Raw genomic sequence first — 6,192 nt, forward strand, 5'->3', positions numbered from 1 at the left:
AACCACCTAAACCTAAGCATTAGTGTTTATGGTGGCTAGGGGTCGACGAAACCACCTAAACCTAACCATTAGGGTTTATGGTGCCTCGGGGTCAAAGAAGCCGCCTAAACCTAAGCATTAGTGTTTATGGTGGCTAGGGGTCGACGAAACCACCTAAACCTAAGCATTAGTGTTTATGGTGGCTAGGGGTCGACGAAACTACCTAAACCTAACCATTAGGGTTTATGGTGCCTCGGGGTCGAAGAAACCACCTAAACATATGCTTCCAATGCATGATATAACATAACCATCTAATATTCCAGTGCTAACATAACCATCAAATAGTCTTCCAATGCCAACATAATCATCTAATATAAAACCTAGTGCATGAGAAATCATAACTTTTAGTCTACCTACCATGGCATAGAATATCTCATCCATCTTCCAATGCATGATATATCATCATTTCAAGTCTAGCAAACATAACACACAATACTTACTAGAGTTCAACATATTATAGGGTACACAACCATTGTTCACAATACATAGTGGAGTTTAGGTGCATAGTTCATCCTTTTCTCACAAAAGGATGACAAGCATATCTACTACATACATACACAGCCATAGTTCACAATTAGTAGAGCCATACTCTACACAACCATCATGCCCAAAAGGTCAGCATTGCCCACTAGTCTCATATTCATTTTCTTCACTTCTCTAAGATGGCCTGGATCCCCTTGATCTTCTCCTTCAGCTTCTCCTCTGCCTTCATCAGCTCAGCAATCTGAAGCTCTAGCTGCCCCTTCTCTTCACCATGCTTTTCCTTTCCCTTAAGCAAATCAGCAACCTAAAACTTTAACTCTGGCTTATCTTGGGTGAGCTTCTCCTCAGACCTTGTGAGATATGCATTCTTCAACTCCAAGTTCATCTTAGCTTCACTAAGCAATTGCTTGTCTGTAATATGCTTCAACTTCAAGTTCTGGATGATTGTTGCTTGAGCTCTTGTCAGGTTCAGTAGCACTTCATAATTTTGCTTAAGCTTCTCAGACTCTGCATCTTTCTTTGCCATCTGTGCCTTCATATCAGCCACCAGTTCACTTCTGCATTGCTGCTGATATGTAATGTTAGACTGCAGATATCTAAAATCCACCACCCTCTCCTCCTGGAAGCTCATAAGCTCATGCACATCTTGGACTAACTTGTCATAGTTGGCCTCCAGCTTGTTCTTCTCTTCTGTCAGATGGTGGATAGTGAAAGAACTTTCAAGATTATCATTCACCCTAGCACTCTTGCTATCTTCAACCATTGCCCACAGCTTCAACAATGCATTTTGCATTGTTGGGGGCCACTGGTGATCAACCCATTCAACAAACCAACAATTCTACCCTTCCTGCAAAAAGAGCAAATAGATAAAAAAATAAACAAGTTAGTTCATACCACAGGTATATAACTAGTGCAAAGCAATAGCACTGTACGTTGGTAATAACAGCACCACTAAGCTACACTGGTGATGTACCTACCCACTAAATAACAGCATGACAAATTACAGCACCACTCAGCTACAGATTTGAACTAGATTTTGCTAATCAGCTACAAAACAAGAGCAATCTCAAACTGCAAACTTGGTGAACTGCCAAAGCATATGCAGTACATACTATCCATTCAACTAAATATTTGTAGCATTTAGATACATAACAGCAGGTCCATCCGAACATAAAAGTAACAGTTCACTCAATATTTAGTTCCAAACAGGAGCATCCCAACATAAAAGTAACAGTTCACTCAATATTTAGTTCCAAATAGGAGCAAAAGTAACAGCAACATAATTAACAGTAGCACTGTCATTCAACTACATAAAAATGCCACAACAGCAACATAAAACCTGTAGAAGTCCCAAACTGAATATTTCACATGATAGCAAGAACAATGCCACTACAAAATAACAGTACCACTGTCATTAAACTACACAAGCTACTGTTGTTGCAAAAGTGAATATGCCCTTAATAATCAGGCCTTGTACTCATGTTCAATATGCCACTGTCAAACCAACAATAATATGACACTATCAACCTAAATATAAATCCCACTATCAGCATACAATTCATACCGGCTCTGCACATGCTAAGAACCTTCTCCCTATGCATGTTCCTTCAAATGCGACAAACATCTCAGATGCCTTGTTGTGCTTCTCACATGGCGACATCATTTCTAGCTCAGGCCCCTGGTAATCTGGATCTTCAACACTGAAAGGGACCTGCCGAAGCTCGTACAAACAAAATGCCCAAATCAAAATCCAGCGAAATCAACCAAATCAAAAAGCCCCAAATCTGAAACCCTAACCCTAAACCTAGCTCAAGGAAAATCACCTGGTTAAGCTCGTCCGTGGATGAGGCCGAGTGCATGTATGGCAGGCTGGACGTGTCCTCACTGCTTTCGTCTTCGAAAATCATGGCGGGCGGCGGCAGTTCGGTCCGGCAATGCTACGAGCGGCGACAAGGGCGGCGAGAGAGGAGCGAGGAGGGAGGCACGAGCGAGGAGGAAGAGAGTGGAGACAGAGCACGGGCCGGTCCGGTTCGAGCCAGACCGCACCTATCGAGCGGGTGGGCGGGTGCCGATTCGCCAGCGTGGCAGCTGACGCGCGGGCCCGGGCGGTCAGTTCCAGCGTCAATACGTAGAAATATGAAGTTTAGCCTGATTTGCAACGGTTCGACCCAAACGTGGTACTAACACGTAAAAATTACCAAAAGTGGTACCAATTCGCCACCACCGCCCCAAATGTGGTAGTATCGTGTAATTAACTCATTTTGATCTATTTGTTTCTCCACTCCTCAACATGTTTGCCTCCAGGATGTCACTTTCAATTTTGATTGGCAGATTGCCCCATTGTAGAGCTAGCATGAGTGCCCCCGGATAGCTAGAATCTCAGCTTCCAACACATCATTGCATGAAAACAGATGCCTACAGAAACTGAAAACAATGCCTCCGGTGTGGTCTCGAAGAAGCATACCAGTACCACCAATCCCATCCAAAACAGAATCAGCAGTGTTTAGTTTTACACGCCTAGCAGCCAGGCGTGACCATGGAACAGTAAGAGGGAAGCAGAAGTGAACCGGGAATTTCCTTTGGCATAATCAACATCAGGGTAGGTCACAATAGACTGTAAGGAGGACATGTACCTTGCCAGAAACCAGACAGAAACATCCACGGGAGGAGCGGCGCACTTGAACCAATCAGTTAAAATTTACCATGAGTATTCATATTTTAGAGTAATATAAATGGTATTTGGAAATGCCTTAATTAATCATGTATTTATGCTTTAGATCAAGTAATAATAAGAAATCTCGGTAAATAAAGATTTTGCTATTTTTAGGCGATTGGCAAAAAAAAATCGATAAAGGGCGGTTTTTATTGATTAATAATGTAGCATCAATGGGATACATGTAATATAAACACATACCCGGCCTCTGCATAATTAAGATGCACACAGCCAACACTAACACACATACACACACAATCCTACTGGCAAATAGCAAAGTTATGCAAAACCAAAGCTATGCCTGGGATGAAGAAAAAAACGAAGCGATCAAAACAGTGAACAAGGAAAAACAACAACGACCATGGGCACCAACCACTGCTTGACAACACAAGGACTACGATAAATGTCCTCCAAAAGCAACGCCTTCAGAAAGAAAACAACACTCAAGAGTCGTCGTCGCCTACTCCAACCACTGAAGGCTAGATCGTGGGTTTTCACCCTGGAGATAAAGTCCAAAAATGTTCCAAGCAATGTCGTCAACAAGCTAACGATGGAAACCATCGCCATTGTCAGGTATAACAAACCAGGGTCACACCTAGGATTTTCACCTCGGAGCTCCAGACCGGGTACTTGAGAAGCACCATCAAAACCGAAGTCATCTTGTGTTCTCGCTTTCATTTCCGCTATTCTAGCAACATTGCACACACGATAAAGTCACTGACAAAGGGGAAAGGTCATCAACATCGCCAAAATCCCTCGGAACGCTCTGGCAACACCGCATCATCCTCACAAGTGGCAGTCGGTGATAGATTTGTACCAGATGACACCACCATGCCTCTTGCTTGGCCGCCCTCACTAGTAGTGTAGGTTCACAGCATGCTAGCTGCGAGTCCGAGCGAAGGACCGCCTCACGGGTACACAGATGGCTACCATGGCATCGACAAACCTCAGATCACAGACTCATGGCTTCTAATGCAAATTGACTATCAAGTATGTCGCCGGTACAACTACAACACACATCAAGGACGTGCAGACACCACCAACACCACAGACGCGTGTGTGGCCCAAACGGCCATCGTGCCTGAAGCCACCGGTGTGCCGCTTGGGGGCAACACTACAGCACGTGTGCACCAGATCGAATCCCATCGGGCGAGCGGTGACGCGGCCTTCCACTCCATCTTGCCGGCAAGCGGTGCATCCCGCCGACTTCCAGCAAGGGAATCACTCCATCTTGCCGGCGAGTGCTGTGTTTCCCTGACCACGCAATGCAACAAGAACCACACTTCCAGATTGCAATGATGCCCGTGTCCGGTGGTCCTCGCCCAGTTGTGGCCACTGCTACTTCTTGTGTACTGCTGATGCCTGTCTAGGGCACATTTAGATGTGCCCTAGTTATTGCACATCTAAGTGACTCAATCTAACTAGAAAGAAAAAGGAAAAAAGACAAAAAAATGCTTGCACGAATCTTAGCGTAAAATCAATGACATAGGACTTAGATGTGCAATACTTAGATCGCATATAGATGTGCTTTAGCAAAACTGTATTTCTTTTCCTCTAGAAAGATGGAGTGGTATCTATATCCTTTTGTGAAGTATCAATCCATACAGATAACTATTTCTATGTGGACGCTAAGAAGATCACTGAGATTTCTGTAAATGCAAAGAGATGAGAAGTTTTTTTTCTTTGAAAAGATGGTGAAACTTTGCCACTTTTTATTCATTAAGTGAGGAAGTATGTACGAGGTGAGGCCGCAGTCCAGAGGAGGAAAAAAACGAGTACTTTCACAGAACAATAGCCCTAAAAGTTTAGCGCCCATGATGAAACATAAGGCCGCCTCTCTTTTGATGTTGGAGAAAATAATCGTTGGCATGGCCAGAGTCTTCCTGAAAACTCGATAGTTGTGCTCATTCCAAACACCCATGAGACCAACATTAGAAGGGACATAACAGCCTTCCCCTTGTGATTATCTCCATCCATCATTCCTTAACCGAGGTAAGGCCGTGCCGAGTTTCCAGGTTTAGTTCGTTGTGGCCAAGCCAATCAAAGATCATGGGTGTATTTGGTTGCTGCCCTGATGAAATATTGCCTGGCCTGGAGCTCCCCTGAAACCTGCATGCATCATGTTTGGTTAGTGCCCTGGGTCGTAACAGTCTAGCCTGGCCTGCACAGCTTGAAAAAAGGATTAGCCTGGCCGGCCACCCGGCAACGCGGTTAGCCTGAGCCAGGCGTCCCATGTCTTGCCCCTGGGTGAGCCTGCTGCACTGCATGGTATTAGTTTATTATTATTTTTGCATAGGATTGATGGGTGTGGATTTCTTTATGTATTAGTTGTACTGCAAAGCAGCGCCAGGCTCAAGGCACAAACCAAACACATGTGCGTCAGGCTAGCCTCACCAGGCAAAAAATTTCAACATTCCAGGCTCGATCCAAGCATGAGTTTTCTCCAGGCGAGGTGTCCAGGCCTTTAACCAAACACCCCCATGTTTCATATTCTTATGCAGTGTCAACATTGAAAAAATAATATGCGCCACCGTCTCAGGGACACGCCTGCAAAGCTTGTACATTTCACAATTAGTCCATCCTCCCTTCTCCAAGCGGTCAAGAGTCCAAACTATATTTGGATGATCAAGCACGCGAATAACTTGCCCTAGGGAGGGGCTTAAGTCTCCGAGTCACCGACTTAAGCATTGATAAGATCATCCCCACAAATTGCGCATGGTAAGGCGAGGCTTTAGAATAATGAGAAGATCATCATTAGATGGATTTAAATGTCGACAAGAAAAAACTATATTTAAGTCAAACTATGAAATAGTCATGTAAATAAAATTGTTGTAGGCTCTTTACCATAAATATTGCCATTTTTCTATGAAATAGTCGTGTACCGAAAATTGATGCAGGCTCTTGCCAATTTTTCTACGAAATAGTCAAACTATGTATATTGCCAGATTTTTTTTTGA

This window comes from Triticum dicoccoides, chromosome 5B (genome assembly GCF_002162155.2).
Source record: "Triticum dicoccoides isolate Atlit2015 ecotype Zavitan chromosome 5B, WEW_v2.0, whole genome shotgun sequence".
In the NCBI taxonomy this organism is placed as follows: domain Eukaryota; kingdom Viridiplantae; phylum Streptophyta; class Magnoliopsida; order Poales; family Poaceae; genus Triticum; species Triticum dicoccoides.